General features: G+C 40.5%; 1 long non-coding RNA gene across 2 annotated transcripts; it reads right to left on the reverse strand.

Moving 5' to 3' along the window:
- Nucleotides 1-25,969, reverse strand: LOC142171650 (uncharacterized). 2 transcript variants are annotated; one of them, XR_012701511.1, is made up of 2 exons: nucleotides 25,479-25,969; nucleotides 1-1,490 (listed from the first exon to the last, which is right to left on the reverse strand). It is a non-coding gene; the product is annotated as an uncharacterized LOC142171650 (long non-coding RNA). The 2 variants fall into 2 exon arrangements; XR_012701512.1 differs by having other exon boundaries at nucleotides 1-1,545.

Raw genomic sequence — 25,969 nt, forward strand, 5'->3', positions numbered from 1 at the left:
TAAAAAAAAAGAGGTCATTATATATAGATCTTCACAATTCACTGTACTTGATATGTTGTTTCATTGTTTGTAACTTTGTATAGGTCATTCATCATAAAAGTGCCCCAATTCTGTCTTATCTTATTACATGGTAAGTAATGTGTCTTTTAAAGCAAATTAAGAATTATCTAAAATTATATTTTGTGAAGCTCACACCTGCTGAACAACCTAACTTCCTATAGCTGTTGTCACCTGCCTCTCCCTCCACCCCCTATTTACGGCTTTACATTAACATTCCTAGGGGTAAAAATTCAAGAGTTTCAAATGTCCAGCAATCTTGGCATAACAATTTCCTCTAAAATGGATGTCCTGAACAATTAGCTTGCTCATAACTTCAATGCTTCTGTGTTTTTCTTGAAAGATTCTTTGGTTCCTCTCCAGCCATAAGTAATAGACACTCCCGACCATCACTATCTTGTAGATTTCAGCTTTTATATTTTTTCCTTTTGCATTTATGATTGCCCAGTTGAGCTCATGACCCCATCCCATTGGTGCTCTTTGAATCCCTAGACATTTTAGTAGTCTACTCCATAATTCAGCAGAGTAAGCATACTTGAAAAATAAGCGCTCTATGAATTCATCTTCACTATCACATAAAGGGCATATTAGATCCTGAACAATACCCCATTTTGACAATTTGTCCTTTGTGTACAACCTACCATGAGCTACCAATTATAGCACAAAAATTCATTTAGGACATCCATAGTTGTTGCACACCATTATCTTCCCAATTAACTTTCTGAAACTCTCCTCTCAACTTGTTATAAAACTTCTTGATTGAGAATTGTTGCATGTTCCTTATATCTTCATAGTTATACCCAACCGCTTCAAAGGTCCCTTGCCTTCATTAGCTTCATTACCACCCAAGAAACTTGTGTAGGATTAATATCCCATAAGAATTTATCTTTGACATAATACATGCGAACCCATTAGATCCACAATCTATTTTTCTTCTTGCATAGATTCCAGAAATGCTTACAGATTGCTGCCTTATTCCATATACAAATATCAATTATGTTAAATTCTCCAGCTGATTTTGGCTTGTACATTTTTTCCCATGATATCAATGCTTTTTTACTCAATTCATTACCACCAGTCCAAAGATATCTTTTACATAGAGTTTCTACCAAGTATAAAATCTTTTTAGGTAGAATAAAGATTTGGCACCAAAAGGTTTGAATAGAAAAGAGGATGCTTTTAATAAGCCGTAACCTTCCAGCATAAGAAAGAAATTTAGAGGTCCATGAAGTAATTTTCCCCAATATTCTATCAAGTAGGGGTTGACATTGTGCCACTGGCAACCTCTTTGTGCTAAGAGGAATCCCTAGGTATTTTACATGCAACTCACCTTTAGAAAATCCCACATTATCCAGAATAGCTAGTTGTGCAACTTTTGGTACTCCTCCAAAGAATATAGAGCTCTTGGCTATGTTTAGAGAAAGTCTTGAAGCCTGAGAAAATTGGAGGAAGTACTCATACAATAGTTTCATTGAAATCAAATCACCTCTACAAAACAAGAGAAGATCATCAGCAAAGCCTAGCGGCACTATCTGCATCTTATCACATCTTGGGTGATAGTTGAAATATGGTATTTGACTTAGGCCCTTCAAAATTCTAGTCAAGTATTCCATGGCTAAGATAAAGAGAAAAGGAGATAAAGGATCCCCTTACCTTAGCCCCCTCCTTGCTTGAAATGGTTATGTTGGCTTGCCATTAAGAAGTATAGAGTAAGAGATACTTTGCACACACATCATAATCCACCTCACAAAAGTACGAGGAAATGCCATACCACTCAAAATTTGTTCTAGGAACATCCATTCAAGGGAGTCATAAGACTTTTGCATATTCAATTTCATCATACATCGTGGTGAAATACCTTTCCTCCCATAGCCTTTGACCAATTCATGACTAAGTATTATGTTGTGCGTAATAATCCTCCTTGGTATAAAAGCTGATTGGCAACTATCCACCAAGATTTCCATGACCATATGTAATCTCTTTGTTAAAATCTTAAAGATTATCTTATACAATGTGGTGCAACAGGATATAGGCCTATAATCCTTTATAGAAGCTGGATTTTTTTATCTTTGGGATAAGAGTTGTGAGCATGTAATTTTTACCCTACCAAAATATTCCTACAAAATTAATAAATAAATTATTCATATTTATTAGATTTTTATTAATTATTCGCAATTATTTGCATTTAGTTATATTTCTCACGCATTTTTAGCATTTTCGAAATCATAGAAAACAACAAAAATATTTAAATCCTCATCATACAACATTATTGGATTTTTAATTGAATTTAGCATTTAATTACATGATTTCATCATATTATTAGAAGAAAATCACAAAAATGGTTTATTTTTGACATTTTTTAGTTTTAGTATCAAAATTAGTAACTTTTCCTTTTAATAATTGAAGATTAACTAATTATGTAAATAATATAAATAGATAGTTGGTTTAATTTTACAAATTAAGATAGCCTAGTACTTAATTAGAATTTTTAAGTTAATTAGATTTTTGGAATTAATAAAATTAATTAGGGGGTTTAAGTAATTTAATCGGACTGGGCCAGTGTAAAAACCAGCCAAATCCCCAAAATTGACCCAAAAACGCCCAAGCCCAATAACCCCAAACCGGTCCGCCCCATCACTAAACCAAACGACGCCGTTTAATTGTCAGGCGATCCTGGTCGTTGATCTTCACTAGATCTAACGGTCCGGAATTGGCCTGGCACTTAATATATAAGTGTCCAAACAGCCCTTCACCCCCTCATTTCGTCCCCCTTCACCCCCTCATTTCGTCCCCCCCTCCCACTCTCACATCTCTCTTTCTCTAACCCTAGAGATGACCCGCCGTCTCTCCACACTCCACTCCAAACCCTAGCCGCCACCATTTTCCTCCACCTTAAACCACCACCAAACCCTAGCCGCCCTAAAAATCCTTCCCCTACGCCTCCGCCGGAAATCGCCTAAGGCGGCGGCAAAGACTAAAACCACCCTAAACTCACCCCATACCCTCCTCTCATCCTCCTAAACCTCATCTTACCAACCAAATCCCTAAAACTTCCACCAATAACCCTAGATCTGTCAAAACCCTACCTAGCCCATCTAAAGATCCTCATGCCAAGAACTCCTTTCACGGGTCTCACATCCCAGATAGGGGTCTTGGCATGAGGGTTTTTTCTCCGACTAGATCTGTTTTTCAAAACCCTAAAATTCACCTAGCCGCCAAAAAATCCCCCTGCCAAGATCGCCCATCAAGGATCTCATATCTCAGATGAGAGTCTTGGCATGAGGGTTTTTTCATGGTTAGACTCATTTAATTTTGCTTTTTGCTATTTTTTCTATTATTTATGCATTTTTATTTATTTATGTTATTTTCGCATTTGTTTTTTATTATTTCTGTTATTTTTTTCGCATTTTTTATTCATTCTGTTATTTTTCGCTATTTCCGCATTCTATTTTTTTTATTTCTGTATTTATTTTTTTAAATTATCATTGTTAGTTATACTCCGTTATAATTAATTAAAAAATATACAAAATTAGGACTTAAATATATTCTGTTAATTTTTACATCATTTGTTATTTCATTTGCATTAATTAATTAATTAAAACAGATTAATCAGTGTTAAGTTTATTTTTATTTATTTTTTTGTTTACTGTTGTGTTTTATTTCCTGTTATTTATTTTTAAATTAGTTGGGCCTGGCTGAATAGACAGGCCCATAGCTTTATTATTTTTATTATTATTTATTTATTTATTGTTAAAATTGGGCCTGGCTAAATAGACATGCCCATAACTTTGTTATTATTATTGGGTCTCGTTAAATAGATAGGCTCATAGCTTTGTTAAAAGTTTAAGAGCCCAAGCTCTTCAGGGCAAGAGTCACCTGACTCAGGCCCAGAACCAATCTAGTTTTGAGGTAATTCCAAGACCCTTAAGAGTCGATTTTGGAAACCTAATTCTAAAATTAATTCAGAAAGTACTATAACTTTCTAGATTAGGGACAACTGTCCCAATGCTGAGTAGGAAAATAGGGATAAGATCCAAAAATATCTAGAATCTGGACACTTGTCCATTTTCTGAGATAAGGAAGGTACTAGAAATTGGACAGCTGTCTATTTCTATTAAGAATATGCCATTTTCCCTAATTTATAGGAAATTCTGACAGATTCTTTGTACCTTAATTCTTATTCCTTTTCACCTCCTCACTCTATAAATACATTCTTCCCTTTTCATTAAAGAGGAGATAGATTTTGAGTGATATTATACACACAGAAATCTCTGCACTGCCTGAAAGAAATTTTTCTTTCATCCTTAAGAGAAAAATCTTCTTTTCCTTTATGAGAATCGGTCTTGATCTTTCAGAATCAAAAAATATCTTCCTATTTTTGAAATCTGGTTTCATTGCTGCTACTTTGCTTCAAAGTTTATTCAGAGACTTATTTTCTTACTATTTTCATTTCTCTTGCTGCTGTCAAGGTACCTCCTTAACAATAAAATTTTTTATTCTTTTTGCTATGAAGTTTCATTTACTATTTATAAAGTGTGTGATTGGTTTGAATGTGACTGGATATTTTAAGCTAAGTTATCACCTAAATGATGCTGGTAGAGTGATATATCATGTGTAAATTCATGAAGGATTAATTATCTAGGCAATTTAGGTGGTACTGTTAAAATGTTAGCAAATTATGAAATAAGTTTAAAGCTTTGTGTTCATGAGATCTGTATGCAGTAGTGAGAATAAGGAAAAAATAGTCCAAAAAAATTGTTTAAGTAATAACAAACAGATTTTTATCACTGTTCAATTAGTCAAAACAAGAAATGTAACAATTTTATTTTTTACATCTTCTTATGCTATAGATCCGCTTGATATTTTAGCCATTTACTACTCTATTTTTTTAGTGATTAAATATAATAACTCAAATTTATATGAAACTGGGCTGTTCACAAGATAATTAATGTAGTGGGCTTTGATACAGTTTCAGGCCCAAACCAATTGGATCCCTGAAACTGTATTTTAGATTTTAGTCTTTAAATTAAACAAACACATTGATTAAAGATAATCACTTTAAGATTTTCAAATATAAATGAGTTTTAAACTTGGGAAATTTAGCTAGGTTTAACTAGATTTCGATTTGTTTTATTCAAAGATTCTTTTACTTCTACTTTAAAGTATAAACAAAATATAGGTAAATTTTACATATGTCATTACCAATATTAAATTCAAACTTATTCAAATAAATATACATTGGACCAGAGTCATTCAGACTTGTTACTAGGCCCAAGCCTCTGAATTAAATGTGTTTAGCTGATTAGATGCTTAATTGGGTCAGAGTCCAATTGAACTCAAACAGACCCAAATTCTTTTTCAATTAATTCAGTAGTATGGTCCAAACAATGGAGAATATAATCATGGGACAGAGTTCATTTGGACTTAGTCCTTATCAGGCCCCAAACTTCAAAAAATTTGGGCATGATAGGCAGTTTGTAGATAAGCTGCCCTATTAGATACAAACAACTATGTAACATTAATGTTGAACCTTTACACCTAGATAGACGACATAGTGTTAGAAACGTAGGCATGACTTTAGGTACTCATAATTAAATTAATTATTATAATTATGTACACGCATGCGTGATGTCGTTGTGATACCAAAATAAACCAAGGTACATGTTCGCGTGACCATGGTCAAACACTCTTAGTAAATAAAACGCCTTAATCAAATACTCATAGAAATGATTTTAGGCGCGGATTTTAAACTACTATCATGGTTGCATACATGTTCGCGTGACGTGATCTAGATTTTCAAATAAATTCAAGGTACGCGTTCGCGTGACTTTTACTATTTTTCTTAAATAAACCAAATGTCGTAAATTATGTACACGTACTCGTGACATGATTTTTGACACACCAAACCAAACGGGTATACGTATACGTAACTCGCATTAAGGTAATCCTTTAGATAAATCAAGTAATTAAAAGCGGTAAAGGTTAAATACACATAGGTCCTAAAATGAGTAATTAGATCAAATAAGCCAAGTATGAATCATTAAGTGACCGTGCTAGAACTACGGAATTCGGGAGTGCCTAACAAGTTCTCCCGAGTTAACAGAATTTCTTACCGGGTCTTCTGGTTCGCAGACTTTTAACGGAGTCAAATTTTCTCGATTTGGGATTTTAAAAATAAACAGAGACTCGGAACACCGTAAATAAATAATTCCGAGTGACGACTCTGAAAATAAATAAATAATCTCATTTCGAATAATGTCACTTAAATTGGAAAAACTCCCCTATCCCCTATCGAAAAAAAGGAGTTGTGACAACTCTGGCTACTCTGCTGGGGATCGAACCCAGAATCTCTGGTTCAGGGTTCAAGAATTTGAGCTTGTTATTATGATTTTTACTTGGCTTTATTGATTGTTGATATTACTGTATTTTGTGGGCCTAATGTGCTAATTATCCCTCATTTACCGCTTTAATATTATTTGAACTATATTAAACTGTCTTCTTACGCCTCCCTTTTGAGTCTTCTAAAAATATGGTGCACACGTACGCGTGGCCCACTTTTCTGTTAGAGGTCATACCAAATAGAACGAGGATGGATCAGCCACTAGGCCGGGTAGACTTTCGTGCTCTCGGTACGTCGCTCCCACCTCGGCTCAAGCTGTCTGCTTGGGTAAGCCATGTCTAGAACACACCCCCAGGTTTAAACCTAGAATAACATAGCCTCATGCCAGATCTCTAGTAGGAACGTTTGTTTGTATCATGTGCATTTGACTTTGGGGACTCAACACAAGGGTTGGGTCTATCTAGGACAGGTGTACCCCAAATTAAAAGACCATCCTGATGTATCTTACGTGCTACTTGTGCATTTAGTTGTTTCGGCTTGCACGTTGACTGGCTTTCTAGAATATGGAAACAAAATCCAGAAAAACCAAGAGTGAGGTAGGACAGAAAATTCACCCGGTTCTGAAAATCCGGGTATTTGAAAATCCCTCGAAACTCTACCCCAAAAAAATGAGAAAAAGAAAATGTATTTCAAAAATGAGTCAATATCATATTTTTTCCGGTTATGTCAAAACTGACCGAACTACGTGGATCTGATTCTCATTGGATGTGAGATACGTAGGCAAACCTCATCGGTTCCGACTCCAATTTTTAAAATCCAAAAAAAATATTTTTCTTTAATTTCTCTTTAGAAGTCTTTCTTTAGAAAATTCAAAAAAAAAAGAAAAAAAAGGATTATAAACCCAAAAAATATTTTTCCTCTTTCCAAAGTCTTTCATATAAAAAACAAAATTAAAAAAAATCAATCAAAAATCAAAATCCAAAATATGGGTTTCCTTCATTGTGAAGTATTTTTTCCAAAAATTAAAAAATAAATCAGAAACAAAAATCCAAAAAATATTCTTTTTCTTCTTTAAAAGTCTTTCTTTAAAGTCTCTTTTTTGAAAATTTAGAGGCAACATTCAAAATCCAAAAATATTTTTTTTCTTCTTGAAAAAAAAAAGACAAAACGAATGGAAATTCAACAAAAATATTTTCTTTATACTTTTGAAATTCCCAAAGTTCAAAACAAAAGAAAAAGAATTTTTAGAAGTCTTTCATTAAAAAAAAATCAATCAAAATCCAAAAAAAAAATATGTTTTTCCGTTCTTTAGAAATCTTTCTCCTAGATATTCAAAAAAAAAAAAAAACAATACAAATCAATATCCAAGAAATATTTTCTTGTTTCTTTAGAAGTCTTTCTTTCATACATTTCAAAAATAAATCTAAATAAAATAAAAAAGAGCCAAAATTATTTTCTTTCTTCTTTTAATGCCTTTCTTCTAAAAATTCAAAAAAAAAAAAAAGAAAAGAAGAAGAGTTAGCTTATTTACCCTATTCTCAATCTTCCCGAACTACGTGAGATCTGATTCATGCGGCGTCATGATACGTAGGCAATCCACGTAGGATTCGATCATAACCCTAAAAGAAAATAACTAAGAAAGCAAAAGAGAGAGAGAGAGAGAGAGAGAGAGACAATAAAGCTGGGATGAAACACGCAGTCGTTGCAAAACATCTTAGCAAAACGTTTAACTGTTTAGGTGCATTGCATCCCCAATATGCGATTCCCTATGTGTTAAATGTCTCAAACTAACTGATTTGTTGTGTGTGCTTTAAAAGAACATGTTCTATTTTTAGGTGGTTGGTTTTATGGTGGTAATCTGGCTTCACACCCTTATTTCATGAGATCTAAAGGAAGTATCGCCATGGCCTCAGAGAGTCACCTACCTATCGTTGAGCCCGAAGAGAGCCCTGCATCAGTTATCCCACAGCTTGATTCAGCAACTGCTGAGGAAAATAGGCGGTTAAGATACCGCATGTTAGAAATGTGGGATGCATGGTCCAATGGCAGGGAGCCACCCGGTATTATCCTTGGTTTCCCCGAGTTAATCCCAAGGACGGGAGGAACTACCAATGTCCCTATCTCATTAGCCAACCCATTCATGCCATTTGGGTTCCCCACCATGTCAACAAACTTCACTGGAATGCCTTCTGAAGTTCGCCCCCAGGCACCATCTTCAGGAATACAATCTACCGTGTTCACAGCACCACCAACTTCTAGTATGGCACAACCAACACTGCCTCGACAAACCTTCGAACCATCAACTTTTACTTTCCAAGCTCCCCAATTCCAATTGGACACCGCTCGGGTTACCCCAAATTTCTATCCTCAGCACCCACAATTTGAATCTCCCGTAGAACAGGAGAGAGTCTTGAGGAATCCTGAACAAGAGGAGATAGTACGAAAAATAAAAAGCATTGAGCAAAGCCTCAAGAATATACAAGGCCTGAGTGGTCAAAAGAGCGTGTCATATGCTGATCTGTGCATGTTCCCTTACGTGCATTTACCTGTGGGCTTTAAGACGCCAAATTTTGAAAGGTATGACGGGCATGGAGACCCGATTGCTCACTTAAAGCGATATTGTAACCAGCTGAGGGGCGCTAGTGGAAAAGATGAGCTGTTAATGGCCTACTTCGGAGAGAGCCTCACCGGAATCGCTTCTGAATGGTATATAGACCAATATATCTCCCATTGGCACATATGGGATGACCTGGCCCGAGATTTTATGAGGCAATTCCAATACAACGTGGACATAGCTCTGGACAAAAATTCTTTATCTAACTTCAAAAAGAAAGCCTCGGAAAGCTTTCGAGAATACGCTATCAAATAGCGTGAACAAGCTGCTAGGGTAAAACCCCCGATGGATGATACCGAGATGGTCAGTGTCTTCTTACAGGCCTAAGAGGCCGATTATTTACAAAACATGATGTCTGCCATGGGCAAACCGTTCGCGAAGGCCATTAAAATTGGAGAAATGGTAGAAAACGGCCTAAAAACAGGCCGTATCTTAAGTCAATCAGCTCTAAAAGCCACTTCCCAAGCCATTCAGAGCGACTCGGGAAGTTTAGCAAGCCGGAAGAAAAAAGAAGAGGGAGCCATGATGGCTTCAAGCTTAAGAAACTCTCGGGGACCCCGGGATTATTCTGGTCCACCTTCTAGGGCCCCACAACATTATTACCCCCACCAAGATGCAGCCTATGTTATGACCCCTCATCCTTATGCAGTAATGAACGCTCAACCGTATACCCGGCCACAATAACATTACAATCAGAACAGAGATCCACCTCCAAGAAACAACCCTCCTCACCAAGCTCCGTATAATCCCCGTCCACCACAGAATATTTACCAATATAACACTTATCCCCGTGAACCACCCAGAAAAGCTGACTTCACCCCTATTGGTGAGTCGTACTCCAGCCTCTTTCCGAAATTAGTCCAAATAGGCTTGCTGCAGCCTGTACCACCGAACACACAAAACCTAGAATCTCCATCATACAGGCCAGGTACCAGGTGCGCTTATCACTCCGGGGCAGAAGGGCATGACACTGAAGAATGTTGGACCTTTAAGAGAGCAGTCGAGAACTTGATCGAACAGAAAAGGGTAGTGCTAAGGGATGAGGAAGTCCCCAATGTAACCAATAACTCGTTACTAGCCCAGAACAACGGGCCGGTCATCGGGATGATCTGTGAAGACAAAAAATTTGACCCCACATTAAAAGCGATTATTGCCATTGCTGATTCGGAAAAGAAACCTAAAGCAGTGGCAAAATAGGTTAGGAATGAGAAAAAGATGAATTCCACTCCCCAAAATGAAGAAAAGGACGGGGAAGCAAAGACAGGGACACCACCTGCCAAAGAGGCCATTCTCTACGTCCCAAGAGCCCCAGAAAGGGACAGCTCATGTTAAGCCCTCCCAAGAGATTGGAGCAGAGGAAAACCACACCAAATCTGCCAAAAATGTATGTACCAAAAGGGACTTACGTGGCACGGAGGCCAGTCATTCCACCTAGGCTGGATGAGCCTTTGATCATCAGTCGCATGCCACAAAATCCCATAAAAGACACTGCTACCATCCCTTGGAACTACAATCAGACAATTATCATATAAAAAGGGAAGGAAGTTAAGGGGGAAGTGAATGAAACAAACCAATCTGTGAAGTATCATAACCCAGAAGAATTGAACAAAACCAAGCAGAAGCGTTTCCCCCTCAAAAAGCCTGTAACTGCTGAAGAAGCGGAGGAATTCTTCCGAAAGATAAAAACCTCGGAGTATGCTGTAATTGATAAAGTGAGAAAAGCCCCTTCCTAGGTTTCACTCTTGTCTTTACTGATGAGCTCAAACGAACACCAAAAATTGCTTCTAAAGACGCTGAATGAGGTGTATGTTCCAATTGAGACCACGGTTGAACAGTTAGAAAGAATGGCAGAGTGATTTTTTGAGGTCAACCGAATCTCCTTCAGCCGAAACGACTTGCCTCCCGAAGGAGCCGCCCACAACAAGGCCCTTCACTTGATTGTCAAGTGTGAGGGATATATGTGAAAAGAATCATGTTGGATGGCGGGTCCGGAGTCGATATTTGCCCTCTATCAACATTGCAGAGGATGGAAATTGGGACTGAAAGGATCAAACCAAACAATGTTTGCGTGCGTGCTTTCGATGGTGTCAAGAGGGACACGATAGGGGAGATTGACTTAATCCTAACCATTGGCCCCGTAGATTTTGAAGCAACATTCCAAGTTCTGGACATGGACAGTTCCTATAACTTTCTGTTAGGAAGACCATGGATCCATGCAGCAGGAGCCGTGCCCTCTACTCTCCATCAAATGGTCAAGTTCGAACAGGAGAACCAAGAAATAGTGGTCCATGGAGAAGATGAACAGTCAATCTACAGGGACCCCTCAGTCCCATGTCTTGAGGAAAGATAGGGAAGCGAGCACATCGTTTATCAAGCCTTTGAAATTGTGCTCGCCGACCAGTGTGAGGAAGGAACCCCATGTTCTCAACCTTGTTTATCAAGCGCATCAATCATGGTTCCCAGCAAAATGATCAAACATGGATACAAGCACGGGAAAGGGCTCGGGGTATCCTTGTAGGGCATCACAAAACCCGTTACCTTGCCTGCCAACAAGAAATTCTCCAGCATAGGTTTCCAGACTACCGATGCCGACGAAAAATAGGCTGATAAATGTAAGAAAGATGGGTGGGTTTTGCCTCAGCCAATCCTACACCTCGCCAGATCGTTTGTTAAGCCAAGATATATAGAAGAGGAAGAAGAGGCCTTTACGGCCGATGAAATTGAGGATATCTGTGAAGCAATGAGGCAAATGCTCTACGAAGTCCACATGGTCCAACCGGGTGAAGGCTCGAGCACTGCTGAGGTGCAATACATGGGACCCAATGCTAAATTGCAAAACTGGAAAGCTACTCCATTCCCAGTTAGGCGGAAATCCCGGTAGTTCAGTCTTGCCATCTTTTCTACATTCCGAGTTATTTCATGGTGTAACTCGAATATTTTTAGTTTTGTTGTCTTTTACATTCCAATGTAAACCCTGCTATCTTCAAATTCAATGAAATGAAATAAATATTTCATCATCTATGGATCTTTTTCTATCATTCCTTCTGATTTTGTTATTTTTCTTATCTTTTCAGTCCTAATAATGCGGACTTAAGTAATATGACATGCTTGCGGACTTCATGCCCAGATCTTAAAATGTTGTCTATCTGTGAAATAATGAATTAAGAGCTCGAATATGATGAAGATGAGGCTTTTAGGGAAATAAATCGAGAATTGCAACAATTTGAGAATAAGCCTAAGCCAAACTTAAATGAAACCGAGCCAATTGATTTGGGCAATTCAGAAGAGGTCAGGGAGACCATGATAAGCATTCACGCCGAGTAAAAAACTAGAGATGCATTGATCCAACTCTTGTTTGAATTTAAAGATGTGTTTGCATGGTCCTACGATGATATGCCAGGACTAAATGTCGATCTAGTGGTACACAAATTGCCAACTTATCCCGGTTGTCCACCTATCCAAAAAAGCAAAGAAAATTCAAAATAGACATCAGCGACAAGATTAAAGAAGAAGTTGCCAAACAATTAAAAGCCGGTGTGATCCGAGTGGTCCGATACACCACATGGTTGGCCAATGTAGTCCCAGTACCAAAGAAGTACAGGAAGATTCGAGTATGTGTTGACTATAGGGATTTGAACAAAGCGAGTCCCAAGGACAACTTTCCGTTACCAAACATCCACATCCTTGTCGACAATTATGCCAAACATGAGGTACAGTCTTTTGTGGATTGTTATACCGGGTAACATCAAGTCCTAATGGATGAAGAAGATGCGGAAAAGATAGCTTTCACCACACCATGGGGAGCCTACTATTATAGGGTCATGCCATTCGGCTTGAAAAACGTCGGGGCAACTTACATGAGAGCTATAACTGCCATCTTCCATGACATGATGCACCAAGAAATTGAGGTGTACGTTGATGACGTAATCATTAAATCCAAAACACAAGAGGGCCATGTTCGAGATTTGAGAAAGTTCTTTGAGCGTCTACGCAAGTATGACTTGAAATTGAACCCTGCTAAATGTGCATTTGGGGTTCCATCTGGGAAACTCTTAGGGTTTATAGTCAGTCGAAGGGGTATTGAGTTAGATCCAACAAAGATAAAATATATTCGAGATCTGCCACCTCTGAAAACCAAGAAAGAGGTCATGAGCTTGCTGGGAAGATTGAATTACATCAACCGGTTCATCGCACAGCTTACGACCACATATGAGCCCATATTTAAGTTGCTAAAGAAAGATGCGATGATTAAATGGACACATGAATGCCAAGAAGCTTTTGACAAGATCAAAGAATATTTGTCAAATCCGTCGGTGCTGGTCCTGCCTGAGCCTGGAAGACCTTTGTTCCTGTACCTAACGGTCTTGGAGAATTCTTTTGGCTGTGTCCTCGGGCAACATGATGCGATCGGAAAGAAAGAGCAAGCCATCTACTATCTGAGCAAGAAATTTACTGGTTATAAAGCCAAATACACTTTGTTGGAAAAAACTTGTTGTGCCTTAACTTGGGTCGCTCAAAAGCTTAGACATTATTTGTTGGCCTATACCACATATCTCATAACCAGATTAGACCCTCTAAAATACATATTCCAAAAACCGATGCCCACGGGAAGGCTAGCAAAGTGGCAAATCCTACTCACAGAGTTCGACATTGTCTATGTCACCCGCACGGCCATGAAAGCCTAAGCCTTGGCCGATCATTTGGTTGAGAACCCAGTTGATGATGAATACCAACCCTTAAGTACTTATTTCCCGGATGAGGAAGTAAACTTAGTTGAGGTAATCCCAGAAGACATTAAGACTTGGAAAATATTTTTTGATGGAGCTGTAAATACGAAGGGTGTTGGGATTGGGGCAATTTTGATTTCGCCCACGGGACAGCACTATCCGGCCACCGCCCGTCTTCGGTTCTTCTGTACAAACAACACTGCTGAATATGAAGCTTGCATAATGGGCATGAACATGGCAATTGATATGGATGTAGAGGTATTATTAATCATGGGAGACTCCGATTTGATCATTCGGCAAACATAAGGCGAATGGGAAACTCGAGATATCAAGCTTATCCCAAATAGACAGCATGTGGAAGATCTTAGCAAACGATTCAAATCTGTTAAATTCAGGTATATTCCTCGATTCCAAAATGAGTTAGCTGATGCATTAGCTACTTTAGGTGCAATGCTGCCATATTCGGGCAATGTCCGTACTGACCCGTTGGAGATTCAAATTCGAGAAAGACATGGTTATTGCAATACGGTTGAAGTAGAACCCGATGTCCAGCCGTGGTATCATGATATTAAAAGGTTCTTGAAAACAAAAGAATACCCGGAGCAGGCCAGTGGAGACCAAAAGAGAACTATCAAAAGGCTCGCCAACAGTTTCTTCTTAAGTGGAGAAGTGTTGTATAAGAGAACTCCAGATTTGAATCTGTTAAGGTGTGTGGACGCCAAAGAAGTTGAAAAGATCATGAATGAAGTGCATTCAGGAGGATGCGGGCCCCACATGAACGGATACGTCCTGGAAAAGAAAATCCTGCGGGGCAGGTTATTACTGGATGACCATGGAAAAAGATTGCTTCAGTTTTGTCCGAAAGTGCTATCAGTGTCAGATACACAGTGACCTGATTCATGCACCGCCTTCAGAGTTGCATCCTATGTCAGCACCTTGGTCGTTTGTTGCTTGGGGTATGGATGTCATTGGACCGATCGAGCCGAAAGCCTCAAATGGGCACAGATTCATCTTAGTTGCCATCGATTACTTCACAAAATGGGTCGAAGCGGTCACTTTTAAAGCCGTCACCAAGAAAGCAGTAGTGGACTTCGTACATTCCAACATTATCTATCGTTTTGGTATTCCAAAAACTATCATTACCGACAACGCTGCAAATCTGAACAGTCACCTGATGAGGGAGGTATGCAAACAGTTTAAAATTATGCATCGCAATTCTACCCCTTATCGGCCAAAAGCCAATGGCGCCGTTGAAGCGGCAAACAAAAACATCAAGAAGATCCTCAGGAAAATGATACAAAGTTCTAGGCAATGGCATGAGAAGCTGCCTTTCACATTATTGGGATATCGCACATCAGTCGGGGCTATGCCTTACTTATTGGTTTATGGCACTGAAGCCGTAATACATGCGGAAGTTGAAATTCCCTCTCTTTGAATCATTGTTGAAGCAGAGATCGAGGATGATGAATGGGTCAAAACTCGGCTGGAACAGTTAACTATGATTAATGAAAAGTGGATGGCCGCAGTTTGTCACTAGCAGTTGTACCAAAAAAGAATGCCTCGCGCTTACAACAAGAAAGTGCGGCCTAGAAACTTCGAAGTTGGGCAACTCGTTCTAAGACGTATTCTCCCGCATCATGAAGAAGCAAAAGGAAAGTTTGCTTTCAAATTGGAAAGGTCCGTACATTATAAGAAAACTGCTGCCAAAAAGGGGCATTGTACTTAGGAGACATCGAAGGAAATGACCCCGAAACGGCTGTCAATGCGGATGCGGTCAAAAGGTATTATGTTTAACCCCTTTCGCGGCCTTAATACTCTCCGATTGGGATGACAAAGGCTTTCATTCGCGCTACCCAAACACTATCAACTTTTTGTAAACCCTTTGATCCGGTTGTTCTTCTTTGATCACCCTCCTTGGAACCTAAAAGTTCAAAAAAAAAAAATTTCCTTGAACTACGTTCGACTTGATTCCGAAAGGATATGTAGGCAGCCTCACTGTAGGGTTCAGTCACACCAAAATAAAAATCCAAATTTCCCCGAAGATGAAACTGGGGCAGAATTTATAATGGTTTGGCGACGCTTTCGCCTGAAAGGTTCCAAGGTTGTAATTCAATTCAAATTCTTTCTACCCAAATCATGTTCAAGTCCTTTCGATCAATCGACAAAGATGTACAAAATTGGAGAATATAGTGACTTGGATTTGATGCGACCAAATGAGAGAAATAAAATGAGAGAGTCTTATCGGTGAAAATCCACACGGGCACCGTAAGGCGATGGTAAGAAGAGGAATTGAAAATGAGAGAGTCTCGTTAATGAAAACTCGTAAAGAGCACTACAAGACGATGGTGAGAAGAGAAATGAGAGAGGTTAGCTAGTGAAAACCCGCAAAGGGCACCACTGATCGAAAAAGAGGATAATTGGTCACTGACATGGACACAGTCCCAGGCAAGGTTTCTCAAATCTTGAGGTATAAGCTATGATGGATTTCTGAGAGTTGGACGGTTCACACAGACCAGGGAATCCAGTCCAAGAGGCATGTCATGTTCATTGAAGTCCGCATACACTCCAGATAAGTCTTTGTTTCTTTTCCCCGAAAGGGATACCTCTTGTCTAAATTCATTCTACCATTCCGTCGTTTGTTTTTATTTCAATCCCTTTCAATCTAATTCTATTCTAAATTAAGACAAAGAAAGGATGGCAAGACTAATTTACAAGGTTTTCATTTGATACAAGCTAGTACGCAAAAGCGCCCAGTCTCGGTATGTGCATTGAGTCGACCTCGACTGGCCATGATGGTTGATACTTTGAAGTCAAGAATTCCTGAAAGCAAAGGGATCAAAGTTAAAATGCCGCAAAGAAAAAAAGAAATTTAAAGAAGGTTAAGTCCCGCGTGATTAACCGTCCTGGTAAAGTTTTGGAAAAGTCAAGATCTCCAAGGTTAGAAATTAAAGCAATCCCCAGTAAGTAAGCAAGCGTTTGAGATCTTCTTCAAAAGGACGGGCCGAGATCAAGTGACCAAAATAATCAAGGCCACAAAACCAACCATCATTTCAAACTGACAAATTGTTCTTTGTTGAAGAAAACAGGAAACAGGTGCAACCCGAAAGCAACCTTGCAAAAGCAGGGGCAGCCAAAAGGGAAACCGCGTAAGGGCTGGAAACAGCTTTGCAACAACAACTTCAAAAGGGAAGTCTCCTCCAAAATTCTTTCCCGCATTCACTCACTCTCTCAAAAATAAAGGAAGAAAAAGAAGAAATAATGTTGAAAATAATTCAAAACTACGGTCTCTGATCCCCAGCTGCGTCTTTTCCAACATAGGGTCTCCACTCCCTAGTTAATGCCAGCATAACCTGATGACTTTCCAACATAGGGTTCCACTCCATAGTTGATGCCATCATAACCTGATGAATTTCCAACATAGGATCTCCACTCCCTAATTGATGCCAGCATAATCTGATGAATTTCCAACATAGGGTCTCCACTCCCTAGTTGATGCCAGCATAACCTGATGACTTTCCAACATAGGGTTCCACTCCCTAGTTGATGCCAGCATAACCTGATGAATTTTCAACATAGGGTCTCCACTCCCTAGTTGATGCAAGCATAACCTGATGAATTTCTAACATAGGGTCTCCACTCCCTAGTTGATGCCAGCATAACCTGATGATTTTCCAATATAGGGTCTCCACTCCCTAGTTGATGCCAGCATAACCTGATGAATTTCCAACATAGGGTCTCTACTCCTTAGTTGATGCCAGCATAACTTGATGATTTTCCAACATAGGGTCTCCATTCCCTATTTGATGCCAGCAATCCAGCATAACCTGATGCCAGCATAACCCGATACCAACATAGGGTCTCCACTCCCTAGTTGATGCCAATATAGGGTCTCCACTCCCTAGTTGATGCCAGCATAACCTGATGCTAACACAGGGCCTCCACTCCCTAGTTGATGATTTTCCAACATAGGGTCTCCATTCCCTAGTTGATGCCAGCATAACCTGATGCCAACATAGGGTCTCGACTCCCTAGTTGATGATTTTTCAACGTAGGGTCTCCACTCCCTAGTTGATGCCAGCATAACCTGATGCTAATATAAGGTCTCCACTCCCTAGTTGATGCCAGCATAACCTGATTCCAGCATAGGGACTCCACTCCCTAGTTGATGATTTTCCAACATAGGGTCTCCACTCCCTAGTTGATGGCAGCATAACCTGATGCCAATATAGGGTCTCCACTCCCTAGTTGATGCCAGCATAACCTGATGCCAACATAGGGTCCACACTCCCTAGTTGATGCCAATATAGGGTCTCCACTTCCTAGTTGATGTCAGCATAACCTGATGCCAACATAGGGTCTCCACTCCCTAGTTGATGCCAATATAAGGTCTCCACTCCCTAGTTGATGCCAGCATAACCCGATGCCAACATAGGGTCTCCACTCCCTAGTTGATGCCAATATAGGGTCTCCACTCCCTAGTTGATGCCAATATAGGGTCTCCACTCCCTAGTTGATGCCAATATAGGGTTTTCACTCCCTAGTTGATGCCAACATAGGGTCTCCACTCCCTAGTTGATGATTTTCTAATATAGGGTCTCCACTCCTTAGTTGATGATTTTCCAACATAGGGTCTCAACTCCCTAGTTGATTTTATTTTATACATAAGGTCACCACTCTCTAGTCCCTTTTTTCCTCCGGGTACATCATTCCCGCTTTTTTTATTGCTTTCAATAAATAAGTAGTTTAGAATTTTGTTACAATAACTCATAAAATTTTCCTAGTGCAAACTGGGACAGAAAAAATTCGTTCGTTTGTTTTGTTTTGGTATCTGAGCAGGTTTTACCTCGAGGCACATGGTTCGGGATGATCAAAAGAATGAGTCTCAATCCAGAATAAAGAAAAGAAAAAAGAAGTGAATCCAAAATACAGAAACAGATGAAAGATGTAAATTGCTCAAGACATGGCTGAAGTCACGAGCACTGCATTTCCCGTTTTTATCAGAAGAAGCCGTAGAAGAATGAACTAACACCTGCAGCTAGCAAGCATCAAGGTTCAAATCAAAAAGTCTGCATGAAGAACCATTCAAGACTCAAGATCAAGCTTCAGAAGACATATAGATAGGAATCTTGTAACTCATAGCTGATAGGGTTCTTTAGTTCCTTTAGATTTTGATTTTGATGTAATAATAGGACCACAGACCGGAGCCTCGACGAAACCTCACTCGACTCCTCAACTCGTCATTCCATCACTCTCCTTGAACTACACGCGACTTGATTCCCTTATAACCTGGGATATGTAAGTTATCCAAAACTAGGACTCAGTTGCACCTTTTCCTTTTATTTTATTCCTCTTTTGAATAACGATATGGTAAAATATTAGTCACACATGTGATGACTCGCCATGTCATCATGCCACATAAGCGCCATTTGGCATATATTAATGCCATGTGGAAGCTTACATAGGAGGAATTCTTGCATTTGTGAGAAGATTCTAGAGAAGTATGGACATTTCCTTTGGAAGATCCTAGATGTTTATGGATTTGCTAGGAAAGTCCTTGGAATCTTCTAGGCTTGTAGAGAATTCTAGAGAAAGCCCTTATCTTGTAAGTATTAAGGACTTGTGTGACAATTAATATTTACACACTAGCCCCTAAGAGACTAGTATATAAAGGAGGCCATTCATTTGTAATTCATCAAGCAAACAATTCAAGTTCTCTTTAATACAAAGCTTCCTTTAACAATTCTCTTGTGTTCTTTCTACCATTCTCTTAGCGATCTTGAGTGTAGTAAGGCTGACTTGGCATAGCAAGAACGTGAGTAAATTGTCAAGTGCCGCACGTGTACTTAGTTAACGACTAAGGACGTGACAACGTGGTATCAGAGCAAAGGTTGCGACTAAGGGAATGGCGAACGACGAAGAAATTAACGCTGCCAACACCCAAGCCAATGTCATCCAGGATGCTGCTGGCAAGAGTGGCCGTAACAAAAAGAGAAATGCCACCAACAAGGGCCAGGAGGTGCCACCCGAGGTTGTGTCAAACGAAGGGCTTACATCCCAAGAACAATCTGCCACTGAGGCGAGCGAGGATGAAGTGGAGGTCCTGCCTGAGGACATCTCGCTCGGTAAAGAGTGGGTGATGAAGATGAACGCGGGGATGGATGCCGCGGAGATCTTTGACCAACGCTTGGGGAAGGTGGAAGGCACCCTTAGCATTCTTGAGTGGCACACTCTTGAAGAGATTGAGAGCATCCGAAATGACTTGGAGGGATGTACACAGACCGAGATGGAACTAAGGCAAACTATCACTACTGCCTTAGAGTGCAGACTCATGGAGGATTTGAGTACTATCGATGCTATGAAGGCAAAGATAGAGTCACTTGAGGAGCATGTTAGTGTTGGCGTGACCGGGGCAGCTAGCAATGTTGTGGTTTCGAGGGAGGCCAAGATCGAGGCTCCCAAACCCCCGGTGTTCAAAGGTGTTCGTGATGCGCAAGAAGTGGAAAACTTCCTTTGGCACTTGGAGAACTACTTCAAGCACGGCAAAGTGAAGGATGACGAGGCCATGATCAACATTGCGGTGTTGTACCTCTCAGAGACTGCCATGCTATGGTGGAGAAGGAAGATGGCCGACGTAGATAAAGGTATATGTACTATTAGCACGTAGGATCAGTTCAAAGCCGAGTTCAAGCGACAGTTCTTTCCAAACAATGTCTTGTACGAGGCAAGGCGCAAACTTAGGGAGTTGAAGCAAACAGGGAGCATACGTGTCTATGTCAAGGAGTTCACTACCCTTATGCTTCAAATCCCTAACCTGACCAATGAAGACTTGTTGTTCCACTTCATGGACGGGTTGCAAAATTGGGCTAAGTAGGAGTTACAACGCCGGCAAGTCGCAAATATAGACCAAGCCATAGTGGAGGCCGAATTATTGATGGATTTCAGGCATGACAAGCACGACAAAGGGAAAGTCAAAGAATCAAAGTTTAACAATGTCAAAGGTAGGGGAGACCATGGCAAAGGCAAGGAGATACAACAACAATACTACAAGACTCAAGATTCCAAAAAGCTGAGTGGCCGTCAGGGCTACGCCGAGAAGAAGGCGCAGGCCGAGAAGAAGGGATGTTACATATGCGGAGGGCCGCACAGCTTCAGGAATTGTCCCGACCTAAAGAGCCTTAGCGCCATAGTCCGTGAACAGAAGGAGCAGCCGCAAGGAGAGAGTTCGAAAACCGCACAGTTAGGTATGATCGGATTATGCGGTGCTGTCACAAAGCAATCTATCCAACCTACCGAGAATGGAAACCAATACGTGGATCTCACCATCAACAACAAGCATGCTCGTGCAATGGTGGATACTGGAGCAACTCATAATTTCGTGACTGAGGCTGCCGCAAAAAGACTAGAATTGAAGCTTGCTCCAACCAACTCCCGCGTCAAGACCATGAATGCCGAGGTACAAAATGCTCGTGGGGGTAGCTAATGGAGTTGGTGTCAAATTGGGAACTTGGAAAGGTATGACAAACTTTACCGTAACCGCTATGGATATCTTTGACATCATATTGAGACAAGAGTTCTTTAGACATTGTCATACTTTGATCGATCCCTACCTCCAACATCTCTTAGTTATGGAGCGAGAAGGAGCTTGCATGGTACCTACAATGTCTATGCCACACGGACAGAGCCAAGCACAACTCTCAGCTATGCAGTTTGTCAAGGGGATCAAGAAGGGGGAGCCGACGTTCGTGGCAACCATCGCAAGTCTGGAGGAAGACAAGAGTTTTCAAGAGACACTACCATCTTGCATAGAGAAATTGCTTGAGGAAAACAAAGATGTCATGCCCGAGGAGTTGCCTAAGCACTTGTCGCCTAGGCGAGAGGTGGATCACAAGATTGAGTTGGAGCCAGGGGCTAAGCCACCCGCATTTGCCCCATATCGTATGGCACCACCCGAGCTAGAGGAGCTTAGGAAACAATTGAAAGAGCTGCTAGATGCTGGTCACATTCGCCCATCAAAGGCACCTTTCGGCGCACCAGTATTGTTCAAGAAGAAGAAGGATAGATCACTACGATTGTACATAGACTACCGAGCACTTAATAAGGTCACGGTGAAGAATAAGTACCCGATCCCGCTCATTGCTAACTTATTCGACAGACTTGGGCAAGCCAAGTATTTTACCAAGGTGGATCTTCGCAAGGGCTACTACCAGGTTCGCATTGCAGAGGGGGATGAGTCAAAGACAACATGTGTGACGAGATATGGAGACTTTGAGTGGTTGGTGATGCCTTTCGGCTTAACCAATGCACCTGCCACATTTTGCACCCTTATGAATAAGATTTTCCATCCCTACCTTGATCAGTTCATGGTAGTCTACCTAGACGACATAATCATCTACAGCAAAACCTTGGAAGAGCACATGAAGCACTTAAGGAAGGTTTTCCAAGTCTTGCGGGAGAACGGGCTATACATCAAGAGAGAGAAATGTGAGTTTGCACAATCAAAGGTGCACTTCTTAGGCCATGTTATTAGCAATGGCGAGCTACACATGGACAAGGCTAATGTACGTGCTATCCAGGAGTGGGAGGCACCTATAAAGGTAACTGAGTTGAGATCCTTCCTTGGCCTTGTTAACTACTATCGTCGGTTCATCTGTGGCTACTCAGCAAAGGCCGTACCATTGACTGAGTTGCTAAAGAAGAACAAGCCATGGGTTTGGTCGGAGCATTGTCAAATGGCATTTGAAGACCTCAAGGCAGTTGTAACAGAGGAGCCAGTCTTGGCATTACCTGACTTTGCCAAGACATTTGAGGTACATACAAATGCTTCAGATTTTGCCATTGGGGGTGTTTCGATGCAGGATAAGCATCCCATAGCATTTGAGAGTCGCAAGTTAAATAAGACGGAGCGGCGTTACACAATACAAAAGAAAGAGATGACTGCTATTGTGCATTGCCTTCGTACATGGCGACATTATTTGCTTGGGTCGAGGTTCGTGGTCAAGACAGATAATGTAGCTACTAGCTACTTTCAGACGCAGAAGAAGCTCACCCCAAAATAGGCTCGGTGGCAGGATTTGTTGGCCGAATTTGATTATGTGCTGGAGTATAAGCCGGGCAAAGCTAACGTTGTAGCCGATGCCTTGAGCCGAAAAGCCGAGCTTGTTGTAATCACTTCAACAAGATAGGACATTCTTGAGGCTATAAAAGAAGGCATGCAACATGATCCAGCAGCCAAACAACTTATCGAGTTAGCCAACCAGGGCAATACGAGACATTTTTGGGTCGAAGACGGCCTACTACTTACCACAGGTCGGCGGGTCTAAGTGCCTAAGTTTGGAGACATTAGACGGCGGATTATAAGGGAGAGTCATGACACAATGTGGGCTGGTCATCCAGGCCAATGTCGCACTAGGGCCTTGGTTGAGTCAGTCTACTATTGGCCACGCATGCGAGATGACATAGAGTGTTATGTGCAGACTTGTCTTATCTGTCAACAGGACAAAGTTGAGCAACAAAAACCCAGAGGACTTTTGGAGCCACTACCAGTTACAGAGCATCCATGGGATAGCGTGACTATGGACTTTATCACTTGCCTACCGAAGTCTTACGGTTATGGTACTATTATGGTGGTCGTGGATAGATTTTCCAAATATGCCACCTTCATGTCCGCCATACCAGGTTGCACTGCCAAGGAAGCCGCCAAGCTATTCTTTAAGAATGTGGTAAAGTATTGGGGCTTACCAAGGCATATTATCAGTGATCGAGACCCCCGTTTTACTGGGAACTTTTGAAGAGAATTATTCGACATACTTGGCACAGAACTGCACTTTTCCACTAGTTTCCACCCACAGACGGATGGACAAACGGAACGGGTCAATGCCTTACTAGAATGCTACTTGAGGCATTATGTAAGCGCACATCAGAAAGAGTGGTCAAGGCTCCTAGACATCGCTCAATTCTCTTATAACTTGCAGCGGAGTGAGTCCACGGGGCGGACACCATTTGAGCTAGCCATAGGCCAACAACCACAAACTCCACATTTATTACCAGTCGCGTTCGAGGGAAAGAGTTTGGGGGCTTATCATATGGCCAAAGAATGGGAGGAGCAGCTTGACACTCTAAATCCTACTTGGATAAGGCAGCTAAGAAGATGAAGAAGTTTGCAGATCGTAAGCGGCGTCCCACGGACTATAGAGTTGGGGACATGGTCATGGTGAAGTTTAATCCAAGACAGTTTAAGGCACTACGGGGCATGCATCAGAATCTGATTTGCAAGTATGAGGGGCCATTTAAGATAGTCGCCAAGGTAGGCAAGATCTCATACAAGCTTGGCATGCCATCATATCTTAAGATCTACCCTGTCTTCCATGCCAGCATGTTTAAGCCCTATCATGAAGACAATGATGATCCAAGTAGGGGCCAATCAAGTCGAGCGCCTATTACTATCACCGCCTCGCACGACCGGGAGATTGAGGCTATTATTGATTACCAGGCCAGGCGAAAACAAGGGCAAAAAGCCACCGCAATGTTCCTCGTCCATTGGAAGGGGCAATCACCGGAGGAGGCCACATGGGAACGTTATGAAAATTTATGGCAATTCAAAGATAAGATCCGAGAGTTTATGTAGCAACATTGCGCCGCGGTCGTCGCAACATTAGGTGGGGGAGAGTGTGATGACTCGCCATGTCATCATGCCACATAAGCGCCATTTGGCATATATTAATGCCATGTGAAAGCTTACATAGGAGGAATGCTTGCATTTGTGAGAAGATTCTAGAGAAGTATGGACATTTCCTTTGGAAGATCCTAGATGTTTATGGATTTGCTAGGAAAGTCCTTAGAATCTTCTAGGCTTGTAGAGAATTTTAAAGAGAGCCCTTATCTTGTAAATATTAAGGACTTGTGTAACAATTAATATTTACACACTAGCCCCTAAGATACTAGTATATAAAGGAGGCCATTCATTTGTAATTCATCAAGCAAACAATTCAAGTTCTCTCTAATACAAAGCTTCCTTTAACAATTCTCTTGTGTTCTTTCTACCATTCTCTTAGCGATCTTGAGTGTAGTAAGGCTGACTTGGCATAGCAAGAACGTGAGCAAATTGTCAAGTGCCGCACGTGTACTTAGTTAACGACTAAGGACGTGACACACGTCTCACTTTGTCTTTGCCTGAAAACTCTTCATATTTTCAAGCAAAGAGGGGCAGTTGTGAGCACCTAAATTTTGACTATATTTGGGATTTTTCAACACTTTTTAGTTGTAAATAAATTTAAGTTTAATCTACATATTTTAACCTTTATTTCACTTATTTTAGTAGGTTTATTTGATAAAATTGAAATCATACAAAAAGAGTCACATTTTTATATATTAGTTGTATTTTATTTGCAAAAAAGAAAAGAAAATTTACAAAAAATATATGTTTCTTCTAATTTGGTAAGACTAATAATTTTATAATTTTTCTTAGTAGTTTTTTATATTTTATCTAGTCTAAAATATTAGTGTAGTAATTTAAATTTTAGATTATCTTAAAAAAAATAGATAAAATAAAAAAAAGGATCCAATGGAAAATTGTAACATGGCAAAAGATTCTCTCTTATCATCGTCTAATAACTAATTCACGTGCATTTTCCTACAAATGACACCTACCACACACAGACACACACGAAAAAGGAGGGGGATAAATTTGAAGGGAATAGGGTTAGATAGAGAGAGAAAAAACGGGAAAAGGGGCTGGGATTACCTTCTCTAAGAAACTGGAACAACAGTGAGAGGGGAACGGCGAGAATTTGGAGTCCAAACAGAGGGGGAAAAAACGAAAACAAAAGAGGGGCTCACCGACCTCCAGCAACAAGCAGTCGACTCACCCCACCTCCTTTCACCTCACGGCTGCCAGCAGCCACCGGAAACCGGCCGAGGTCAGTGTCGAGACTTTTTGGTTGAGATCCCGTGCGCGGCCCTGTCCGTTTTGAGTGTTAAGGTTGTCAATCGGTCAAGGACCAGATTCATTTCAAAGGTCCATTTCCCACCTTTTATTTCTTGTATTTAATGGGTCATAACTAATCTTGTTTTACATGTGTTTATGTGGTAATATAATTGTTATGGTGCATTTGTGAGTTAATATTCAGTAGTTTGATTCTTTAAATCTGATTTCCTTTGGCCTAAACTAGTTTTTTTTCATATTCTGTTATTGTTGATAAAATACAATGAAAAATGTAAAACAAAAGAAGTCGA

The sequence above is a fragment of the Nicotiana tabacum genome, chromosome 17, assembly GCF_000715075.1.
Source record: "Nicotiana tabacum cultivar K326 chromosome 17, ASM71507v2, whole genome shotgun sequence".
NCBI lineage: Eukaryota > Viridiplantae > Streptophyta > Magnoliopsida > Solanales > Solanaceae > Nicotiana > Nicotiana tabacum.